At 48.9% G+C, this 11,796-nt stretch overlaps 1 long non-coding RNA gene across 1 annotated transcript; it reads right to left on the bottom strand.

Moving 5' to 3' along the window:
* Positions 1-785: 785 nt before the first annotated feature.
* Positions 786-11,132, bottom strand: LOC114061590. Its single transcript, XR_003572153.1, has 4 exons — positions 11,119-11,132; positions 8,698-8,702; positions 4,094-4,097; positions 786-1,074 (listed from the first exon to the last, which is right to left on the bottom strand). It is a non-coding gene; the product is annotated as an uncharacterized LOC114061590 (long non-coding RNA).
* Between the last annotated feature and the right edge of the window lie 664 nt (positions 11,133-11,796).

The following is an 11,796-nucleotide window of genomic DNA, read 5'->3' as shown; positions in this document are numbered from 1 at the left end:
TACATTTTGACGTTTCAATTTAAGAAATACATTTCCCAGATTTCTAAGGAAGCTGCAAACCAGCAGTGGGGTTGATTTTTAATTTCCTTATTCTCTGCCATTTACTCACACATGCTTGCATTACATGTACTCAATTACCAGCCCATCAGAAGTGTGATACATCAGAAGAAAATGAATGAGTGATGACTGGTGAGGATGTTACTCTGAGATCACCCAGATTTGGGGGTAAATGGGAAAACCAGAAAATGTTACAAGCAGCATGAAAAACGACAGACTGACTATTTGTTTGATATTTGTTAACTTTACTATTTGAGAAGCATGTGTGATGCACAGCCTAAATCCTTTGTTATGATGTTGCCTTGACTTTGGGGAGAACATGAAAACAAACGCAAGTTTGTCTTGAGAAACCTCACACATCCCAGGCATGGCTTTCTGGAATAATCTATGTAACAGTCCACTGACAACAGTTCCTGTGAGGAGGAAGTTACAATTACCAGCAGTCACAGAATCATAGAATCTCAACAACCCCAGCTCCCTCAGCCTCTCCTCACAGCACTTGTGCTCCAGTCCCTTCCCCAGCCTGGTTGCTCTTCTCTGCCCCTGCTCCAGCCCCTCCATGTCCTTCCTGACCTGAGGGGGCCAGAGCTGGACACAGCACTCCAGGGGTGCTGAGTGCAGGCCAAGAATCCCTGCCCTGCTCCTGCTGCCACACTCTTCCTGAGCCAGGCCAGGATCCCTTGGCCCTCCTTGTCCCCCTGGGCACACTCTGGCTCATGTTCAGTCCCACCTCTCTGAAGTCAGCTGTCCACTTAGTTTTGCAAAGGGAGTTTCTTCCTTGGGGTTTACATCAGGCTCACTGCTAGGAAAGGGACTGTCTGGGGAAGCATTATTCTCCTTGAAGTCTGTGTTCAAGTCTCAAGCATTGCTGCCTGCAGTATCCTGAAAAATTCAGGATTATCTCATGACTGCAGGGCAATGCAGTCCTTGTCCCTGGCTGTGTCCTGCTCTTTGCTGCAGGACCAAAACTCATCCCAAAAGTGGTTCACATTCATCACTGCTGCAACAAGTGACAGGCTCATGAGAAAACAGTGTACTCTGTCCTGGAAAGCCTGGCCTGCATCCAAGCACGTACATACACTTGGACAGGTGAGGATTCCAGAAGTACAACATTACAGCGGCAACTCTTAACTTTATGCTAGCACCTCATCAGAGGTGACATTTGGTCACCATCATACCTGAAGCAGGAGTGAGGAAGAAGCCAGGTGGGTGGGTCACTCACAGAATACAAACCAGGACGGTGTGGTATAATGATGGAATAACCCTAAAAAGACAAACATCCAAGCTGCAGTAAACCAAAGCTTTCCCCAGCTCGATCCACATAAAATTACACTTTTAAAGTGGTCACTTCATTTACCCAGTATCACCCTGTGCTTGGGGGAAGAGACCTGCAATACACATTTAAAGCTCTAAATCGCCTCCCTCTCAGATACACGGCATAAAGGGTTATTACAGGCTGCCCAGAGAGGTTGTGGCTGGAAACATTCAAGGTCAGGTTTGACGGGGCTCTGAGCAGCCTGATCTGGTTGAAGATGCCCCTCGCGGCAGAGGGGAGGGACTAGGTGACCTCTAAAGGTCCCTTCCACCCAAGCCATCCCCTGGTCCTGTGACAAACGCCCGTGTCGGTGCCGGGGGGTTCCCCGCTCTGCGCTGGCCGGGGCCCCGCAGGGCAGCGCCGCGAGGGAGCCGTGCCCGCCCCGCCCAGCGGCGCCCGCCGAGCCGGGGCGATGCCGCCGCAGGCCCCGGCCTCCAGCTCCTGCCCCTCGCCCCCGTTCCCCCTCCTCCGCCGGCGGGTCCTGGGGCTTCTCCCGGGGCCACAGTGGCGAAGCTCTCGGCAATCCGTCCCCGGGAACCAACTTCAGCCGGGGCTCCGCGGGCGCCCCCGCGCCCGGCCGGGCCGTGCGGCGGGGAGAGCCCGCCCCGTCGGCAGCGCTCGGGCCGCGCCCCGGCCGCCCGCACTCACCCCGCGTCCGCGCCGTCCGCTCTCCCCGGCCCCGGCAGCGCCCGCCCTCAGGACCGGCAGCGCCGGCGGGCTCTGTCGCGCTCCGCGCCCCTCTGCGCTGCTCCTCCGCTCCGCTCCCTGCTCCGCTCCGCTCCCTGATCCGCTCCGCCGCTCCCCTGCTCCGCTCTCTGCTCTGCTCCGCCGCTCCCTGCTCCGCTCGCTGCTCCGCTCCCTGCTCCGCTCCCTGCTCCGCTCCCTGCTCCGCTCCCTGCTCCGCTTTCTCCTCCGCGCCGCGGGGGCCCGGCCGCTCCTCGGCGCGGCGGCAGCAGCGGCTCGCTCAGCGTCGGGGGCCGGGCCGGTGCTGTGCCCGCGGCTGGGTCGGGCAGCGATCGGGCAGGGACCCCGGCCCAGCCTCCAGCGGCCCCTGCGAGGGCAGCCCCGGGTGGGCGGTGGGCGCCGGGGCAGCGCTGCCCCCGGGGGGCGGGGTGGGCTCTGCGATCCCCTCCCAGGAGGGAATCCCCTGGAATCCCCTCCGCACCGGACCCCGCTGCGCCAGCCCGGGCCGTGTCCCTGGTGCCGCGAAGCGCGGCTGTGCCAGGCTGCGGGGTCGGAGACCTCGCGCTGTTCCCGTTGGTTCGAGGATCAATAACTTGCAAGATAACAGCGATGAGCGGCAGCGGAGGCCCCGCCGATAGCCGAGGGTAGAGGGAGGACTGTTCAGACCTCACCTGGATGGGCTTGACCCTACTGCTGCATCAGCTTTGCTCTGACCCGGGGCTCGCAGCCCCCTTTGCAGAGCAGCCCTTCTGCATCCAAACCTAAAAGACCCAGAGCGTTAATCCAGCTTTTTTAGGCTATGCAGTTAGTGGGGTTTAAGTGGTTTAATTGCTAATGAGAAATAAAAGCTCTTTTTTTTTTTTCAGAGAAGCAGTAACTTTTCACACTAGACAAAACTTTTACATAAAAGTAATTCAAAATCCAAGGTCTTGAAAGAGCAATGCTAAAGTCACAGCCCCTTTGTGGCATCGTTTAGGGTTCTAAATAGATTCTAAATTAGCCATTGCCGAACAGCTGTCTCCATTTCCCTCTTGCAGCTAATTTACATACTGGATTCTTTCACAATACAGATAATTTCATGATTTTTGGACACTACTACTGTTGATAGCCAGGCTCTGCCCTCTCCGCCACACTGTCTTAGGGGATGGTTTTTGACCCTGAGCCCAGGTCTGCTCTAGCTGCCCTCAGCTCAGTCTCAAAAATATCACACTCTCTTCAAGTATTTCAAGGGGTTTGGTTCCAACTTCAACACTTCAGCACTGGCTGCTCCCACAGACAGGAACATTTCATCTATACTCCACTGCAGTTTAGATCTTAGAACGTGCTTTTGAACCTGAAGAGGCTGGGTATTGTGTAAGCCATAAAGCTAAAGCCTCATTTGAGACCGAGAGGAAAAAGGGAGCTTTTTAAACTGCAGCCACATGGTGTGAATCTTATACAAAAAATAATTCCCTGCAGCAACACTTCACTTCCAGGCTGGGAAAGGACACATGGTGAATCTTTTGAGCCTCCAGAATTTCCCTGAGACAGACAGAGACAAGAGTAGCTACAATACATTTTCTTCGAAAGTCTGAAGATGCCTCTCAGTTTATTTTCTTCCCAAACAATGTGGGTGTTGTTTCGTGGGTGGGAATTTGTTTGATGTGATACAATGTGCAAGGAAAGAGGTTGGTTCTTTTATATCTCCAGCTGAGGAATAAATTCTACCCCTGTGGTAGAGATACGCCAGGCAATCTTGCAGAGCTTTGCAGCAGAGTGCAGGCTGGTCTGGGGGCTGCGGCCACCCCAAGACAGCTGCTGAGCTACTGCTACCCTGCAGTCCCTTGTCAGGAGAGGGGAACTCATGGGCCACAGGCAGAGGCTAGATTCCTCCTAGCACAGGAAAAACATTTGCTGTAAAGTCATCATTCTGCCATCCTAGGGCTTCACAGGTGTCAGTTATTTTTCACAACCATCAATTCTATGCAGGAAAAGGAAATGTATGGTGTCTTTCCTTAGGCTGACTGGGAAAATCAGAAAAAATTTTGGGATGCAGACTGGTCTGATTCTCCAGACACTCTTTTGCCCCATAAGTGCTATAGCTCATTTTTCTTATGCTTTACAAGGTCCAAATCAGTGTTGTATTTAATATCCTGTGTTGAATGTGCTTAGAAAAATAACACTACTAGTCTTTTGTTTGAGATATGTTGTCTTCCTTTTTGTTCAGGCAGGTGCACAGAAAGAATTCATGCACACAGACCCAGTACGAATGTGCATCAGTAAGACAGGCAGATCTACAAATAAAGGAGATCTACAAATAGATACAGATCTACAAATAAAGAAGCCTTTGAAACAAGTCTACTCTTTTGCTTAACACTAGGGAAATAAACCATAGCTGCGTTGGCAAGGCTGGCAGAGTCACAGCAGTGTGTTGGCGATGCTTAGTCTATAGACCCCCATGTTGAAGTTGCCAGAGCTGTACAGCAGTGGAGCTCAGGCCCATTTGCACCCACTTGGTACTGGCTGAGGCAGGTCCTTGGGAGAAAATCTGAACATCACACACAGCTTTTAGTGAGTTTCTTCCTTTAATCCAGTTATTTTACTTTCACAAGACTGATTTCAGTTTTCCTTTTCAAATTGAACCCATCTCAGCAGTCCTATCTCTAATCTTGTTTCCTATTTTGTGTGACTCTCAGAATTTCTCACTGCTGTTGTTCACAGCTTAAGCTTTTCCCCAGCACCCTGAGTCAAGGTTACGATGCAGCTGAGTCTTCAGTCCTTGGGACTGCAGGAGGGTGTGGGTGGGATGGATAAGGGTTACAGACCCCTACAAGGAGAATTAAATCTCATTCCTTAGAATCCTGAATGAATACCTCACCATATCGACCAGACTGTTGATTGCTCTAAAGCTCACCACCTTAGAGCATCTCCTGGATGTCTGATCTCAAAGGGATCAGGTTTTTATTCTCTTACTGCAGAAGAAAGTCTGAAAACTTCATATTTTCACGATGTGGGAAACAGTTTCCTTTCTTGGTATAACTGGAAGACCATCAAAGGCAAAATGGATGCTTTCCTTCCCAAGGGTATTGGCTGTCCAGGCTGTCCCAGAGTGAGCCCACCATCTGTGGTCTGAGCCCTGCTCTGGTCTGATCTAGCTCAAGTTCAAATACATTGGGGTGATGTTGCTTTTCCTGCTGTGACTTCTCTATGAAGTGGAATAATAGTAACTACTTAACTTTCCCAGAAATGCTGGAGAAGTGTTTTTACTTGTTTGAGCTGGCAGGAGGGGTGGCAATCAGTAACAAAGGGTTCTGCAGGACTAATCTGGTTCTGGTTAAAGACTGCTGAGTTACACTGAGAACCAGCACTGCTCACACAGGTGAGAGACACACAGCACCACTCACACGAGTCCAGGCAAAAACTCTGAGACTGGAATTGTTTTGCTGCCCTAGCTGAAGTTCTCCAGGAGCTGAAAACTGTGCTGGTCACGTTGTCCAGCAGATGGGAGAGACAGGAGACCAAGCAATTGCAGTGAGTTCAGCATGGAAGCTGTCACGTGAATTCATCCTCCTCACAAGATGGGAAATGACATTAAAATGGCTGTGGCCTGGATGGTGTTCAAGTAAAAACACCTCCTTCCTCGTCAGCAGCATGGCTCCCTGCAGATGCACCTCAGTCAGATCCATTGCTTATGTAAACAGAGATAATTCTTTTTCCCTCTGTAGATCTTGCCAAGTGCAGGCTAGAGAAGAGGGGAGGCAGATGTCATTCTGAGAATTAGCCTGAGTACTTCGAACTTGAGCTTTTGCTCACTGTTAAGCTATGGTCAGAACACTAATACATGGGACCATCCTAATTTTCATCCTAATTTTGCCCATTGCTAGTTTACTTCTATTTCTTCTGCATTCAGCGGCTCCTTCTTTGACATTTACCCTTTGTGATTAACCAATCAACTATTTTCTGAGGCAACAAAATGTACTGACTTCTTGTGACAGAAATTTACTTTGGTCAAGAAAGGCAAATGCATCATGTGAGGTCCCTCCTTTTGGCTCAGGAATGTGCTCTTTGGTATTTGATGTCACCTTACTTTATCATTGAAAACGGAATTAAAGACATGGACATTCCAAAAAAGGAGGAAACTCTTATTTTTCCTAGATGAGTCATTTTCCTCTGAATTCCACTTTTTTGTCACGTTCCAAACCTCACAGTTAGACACTGGCATATGGAGAATTCTTCAGGCACCACTTCTCTACAGAAGGTGTATTTTGGCTTTTAAGCTTTATTCTCAGTCTTGCAAAGGACCATAGCCCACAGCCCAGTTGATGCTTCCTTCTCCTGAGGCTGCTCTCTTTCCCTTCTCTTTATCAAGTAGAGAAATGCTAAGAAATTTGTACAGTATCAAAATACAAAACCTGTCTTATAATTGCTGAGGTAACTGGTACCAGAGCCTGAAACTGCTTGACAGCTGTCTTCCCAAAGAGTTTTTCTTGAACCTGTTTCAAACTTCGATGCAGAAGATGGCTGAGAAAGACAGCCATCTCCCAGAAAGTTGTGTGTGCTCACTGAAGCTCCATGAGGTCACAGCTCTTATTTACACATTTTAAAAAATATCATTTTGTTACAGGTGGACACTCATTTTCTTCCACAGGGAAGAGGAATTCTGTCAGCACTGTTCTTCCACTGACTTAGTGAGGCATTTTTCTGGACAGCGCATGGTTCTGACATCAGATCTATTGACAGTACACCAGAGGACACAGGGGCAGGAGGGGCACTGGACCACATTGCCTGAGGAGAGGCTGAAGGACCCGGCATGTTCATTTTGGAAAAGATAAGGCACACTGGAGTCCTTCTCGTCTTCAGGACTCCTCTCTTGCAGCAGCCAGTGGCAAGTTCCCCATAGAGATACAAGAGGAGATACAAGGACTCCCTGTAACAATCCCTCAGCCTTGGCCATATTGATCACCACCATTGCTCTACCCTGGCCTCCAATCGGGAGGCCTGGAGACACACCATCTATAACACTGCTGCTGCTGCTTTTGAGAACACACGCAGGATCACTCTGGAGGAGAAAAGACAACGCAGAAAGAATCGCGTCTTGTCGATATCACCTGGGGAGTCTTTCTGCTGCACCTTCTGCAACCGGACTTGTCTATCTCACATTGGCCTTTTTAGCCATCAGCATGCTTGTAGCAAGCGTGGGTAGAGCCCTGCCCAAATCTTCGTTCGCGAAGCCCCAGCCATGGTGAAGGCACAGCGGGATCCAACTGCAGTCTGCAGTTAACTCAGGGGGTTATAGAAGATGGGCTTTTCCTCAGCTGTGCACAGTGGAAGGACAACAGACAAAAGTCACAGCAAGGGAAATTACAACTAGACCCTAAGGAGAGTGGCAGCTCCTGCCCATCACACTGTCTCACTGGAGATTTTCCAGTTGTCATAAAAGGAGTGAAGCAAAGGTGTGAATTCCTTACAGCTCTGGGAAGTGTCAGGAGTGGGGCGGGGAAACGGAATGGTGCAGATCAACTCGCTGAGTGATCGAGCAGATATCTGGACTTGGAGGCAAGCTGCAAGTATCCTGATCTGTAACCAGCCTTGTAATCCACGGCAACACTGCAGGCAGGGGAAGGAGAGTAGCAGCACTGCTTGGCATAGCAACAGCTTTGAATGATTCATGGCAGGATAGCAGATTCATGAGCAAACTCCTGACAGGGTCCTTCTCCTGTGATTTCCAGTAACTGCCTCTGCCAGTTGATTCTTCTGAGGCAAAGACAACCAACCTCAAAGCTCTCAGTACTGGCTACAATGAAAACACATAATGTCACACTGTCAATGAGGAGCTTTTCTTTTGGATCCCAACCATCTAGTGAGACTCACATGACTTTTCCATTTGTCCTGCAGCTGGTGTCTCAGGAACAAAGTGATCCATGTCAGACACTATGAAACACATCTGGCTGAGACTCTATTTCTCATGTTCACACTTAGAAAGTGGATATTAAAACACTGAAAGCATTTTAAATCGTTTGAATTTGAATCAGGAGCTCTGATGCTCACCTTCACAGATCTAGTAGACTCCATTCATCTAATATCAGAAAAAAACACCTTCATGGAAAAATAGGGTTTGGGAAATAAACTTGGTTTTATTTTATTCTTTATGGAGATGCTATGTTTAACAGCTATAAAGGTCTTGGCACATCTGTAGTGTATTTGTGCTTAACCAGACACTGCTACTTTTGGTCTGTGTCTGGCTCAGCCACCTGCGAGAGTCGTTTCTTTTCCTGCCAAGTTGTGAGAAAACAGGCACTGAGAAACGAGAACTTCATCCTTAAAGGAAGCATCTTGTATAAACTAAATTTAATTGGTGACTGACTATTGGCTGATGGCCCTCCAAGGGCATTTGAAGGAGAAAGTGAAGGGTGATGAAGTGAGTCCCCAGACTCATTTAGAGAAGACCCCCCACAGGCACGGGAAAATTCCAATGTCCACACCTTGGTTGTGCAGAAGGGGCACCACTGAGAGCCCGGGGGAGGGACCGAAGGGCTCTGGCTGGGCGGTGCTGCCATTCCTGCCCCGGGAGACATCACCAACCAAAATATATAAAAAAGCAGATGGCTCGTGCTCAGGCACTCACACTTCACATGGAGGACAATGTTCCTTTGCGGGGACACCCACTCTCTTGTGAGCCTGCTGACCCTTCAAGAATGCAACATCTGCTATGGGGAATTCTGGTTATTTTGGAGTCGGTAAGACACCCTCATAAAACACACCTGTGTGAGTGGGGGTTTTACTGAGGGCTTATTTCCCTCCTCTTCTTTCCTGTCTCTGGGTTTCTCATTTTGTTGGCCAATTCTTTGTAATAAATATTGTTTTGTTGAGCTTTCAATAGTTTCAGTTTCGGCATTCTCCCAGCTACAAGTAGTACACAGCTTTTTAATTTTGCACGGCAGTTGCCTCTGTCAGGGCTGTACCAGAGTCCTGTACCCTGGGAGCCCTACCTGGGTTTCCTAGCCCTCACACTGCTGAGGGGAAGATGGACTGTCAGGTCAGAGACTTTCACTGCTGAGACCGAAGGCTCAGATTGGAGCCCCTCCACAGTGGGTGGCTCCAGTGACCAACCTGACTCCCCACACAGCCCACACTCACACAGTCAGACCAGGTTTCCTCACCAGTTCCATCCCGGGTTTCCCACAGCAGAGCCTCAGATGTCTCGTTCCATACAGCAATTTATTCACAGGGCAGTAACACAGAAACAGCTCCGAGCTGGTGCCTCAGAGGAGGGACCCTGAGCAAAGGATCCCTGGGCTTTTATACCCTCCCAGTTTACCTGCACACAAGTCTCACTTTTCCTCCTGAGTCTCCCGCTTCTGCTGTGTATCCCAGTGTCGATTCCCCTGGCTGGCACCACAGTTCTTCGTGCCCTTTGTTATGCGAAGGATCCACAGTTCATGGCCTCTCGTCTCGGGCTCTCACCCAGAGCTCAATCTGCAGCCGGCACTGCAGCCGCACACCGAGCGATCTGCACCAGACACATTCCTCAATCTGCACCAGACACATTCCTCAGCAGCACGACTCCGGTGTTTGCCTTTGGGCTGCTCGGAGCCAAAGGGCAAGGCAGCAGTCTACCAGGAACTGGGGGACAAAGCATCCAGGATTCACTGAATTGGTCTATTTTTAAATTTAAGCTGTCACCAGCTGTAATTGCAACTACTGCTTCCTCTCAGGTAAAACCGTCTAGAAGCAGGGCAGGACGTCCTCTGCACCCCCCTGCCAGTGGGACAGAAATTGCGTGGGCTGTCCTGTGAGTTTCACTCCAAAAGAGATGCTGAGACAGAGTACTGAGAGCCTGTGCAACATGTCCATGCACAGTGTGGGATTGCCCTGGCCATCACTGGCTGGGCCTGGGGTCTCTGTAGGTAAAGCGATCGTCAGTCACAGCGTGGAAAGGAAAGGGCTCTAAATAGGCTGAGTCGATATTTAGTTCTTTTGACAGCAATCCCTGCATGCAACATCCAAGAATCTTGGATTTTGAGCTGCCTTTCAGCTCTGTTGTTTTGGCAAATCCTCTGTAGAGGAAATGTCCTCCTGCCCCAGATGCTCATTAATGGGAAGGCTATTAAATAAATATTTGTATTCTTGATTAAAAGTGATAGATTTGTGTTTGTCCTTTGCCATCCTTCCCTTGCCTTGCAGGCTATTATGAAGTTGAGTGAAGAGAAGGACAAGAGATAATAGCAAATACTGAAGAACTTCGATTTTATTTAGAAAAACACTTGTCCCTATCAACTCCTATTATGTCCCTACAAATATGTTTTGCTAAGAGAAATTAAAATATTCAGAGCTGTGTGTCGTGGTTTTGCCCCTCAGCCCATCCCTGGGGCTGATGATGGTTTTGTCCAGGTAATTTCCGGACAAAAAGACCAATCAAAAGTCCAGAAACGCCTTTGCTAATTACATCTTCAAGAAAACGGAAGAGAAGGTTGTTGGCACAGTTGGAATTAGAGTAGCAGCCATGTAGAGGAGAGGAGTACCAGGCCTGAACAGGGCCAGACTCCCTCCTCCCCCGGCTTGGGCCGGGGGGGGAGCAGGTGCAGCACTGAAGTCTTCCTTTCTCTCTTGTAAGAGAGTGAAGAGAAAAAAAAGTTTAAAAGACGGACTGCTTGGACAGAAACCGCTGTGGAAGAATTCCAGCCGAAAGATAACGGAGCTTCCAAAGTCGGAGCTGGCAACCGAAACTGCAGCAAAGAAAAGTAAAGTGCAAAAAGAGGAAGACTTTTTTCCCCCCTGCTTTTCTGCTTTCTTTCCTTAGCAGGGAAAAGACTGAAAAATAAACCCTGCTACTTATAAAGTGTGCTGGAGTAAGGAAACCTCCCATGCAGCTGATAAAAGAATTTGTGGATGTACTAAAGAGAACTGAAACTTCATAAAGAGAACTGAAGTGAGACAGGGTCCTGGTGGAGATTTGCAACCCTGAGGGAAACCTGTGCTGAAGCAGTGATGACTCAGGTGAGATACTGAGATCCGTGCGTGTGTGGATCTATACTGCTGTTAAAGTTTTTGTGACTCTGAAAAATCTTATGTTGGAGCGAGACGGCCCATGTGAGATATTGGAATCCGTGTGTGTGTGGATTCGTGCTAGACCTATGCCGAGAAGTCTATCAAGGACTGTTCTCCCATGGGGAGGGACTCTATAGGGGAACAGGGGTGAACTCTTAAACCATTATCCCCTGTAACCCTGTGGAAGAAGATCCATAATAAGCAAGTGTCCCCTTGCAAGCCTATGGAAGGAAAACCCTTCGGGACTTGAGTAATTTCCATCCTTCAGTCTTAGCCCAGGAGGGGGGTAAGCCCAGCCCTGGAAGCCAACACAGAACGAGAGAGAGAGAGAAGAAATTCCAACTGCAATGAAAGTGCTGCTGCTGCTGAAGATCTGTTACTAGAGGGAAAAAGCTGGAACTCCAAAGATATAGAATGAGACTACTTCTTCTCCTTGGACTAGTATAAAAGGGAAGAAGTATTTTGTGTAAATATATAACACTTCAACTTGAGTAGAAATTGCTATAGATATAATTCTTTAATCTTTAACTTATTAGTAGTTTTTATTTTACTAGTAATAAATGTATATACTGTTTTCCCCAAATCCTGTCTCTCTTTTATCTGCAAATACCTTCTCTCAACTAGTAGTAATTGTGTGGAAGGTGGAAGGCAAAATTGACCCAAAGCAAAACCACGACATTTTTTGGTGGAGAATGCGGGCAGATGCGGGCAGA

The sequence above is a fragment of the Empidonax traillii genome, unplaced genomic scaffold, assembly GCF_003031625.1.
Source record: "Empidonax traillii isolate 1590-97213 ecotype Southwest subspecies unplaced genomic scaffold, ASM303162v1 scaffold341:size590984, whole genome shotgun sequence".
Taxonomy (NCBI): Eukaryota; Metazoa; Chordata; class Aves; order Passeriformes; family Tyrannidae; genus Empidonax; species Empidonax traillii.
Note: the sequence above shows the minus strand (reverse complement) of the source record. Positions and strands in the feature narration are given on the sequence as shown.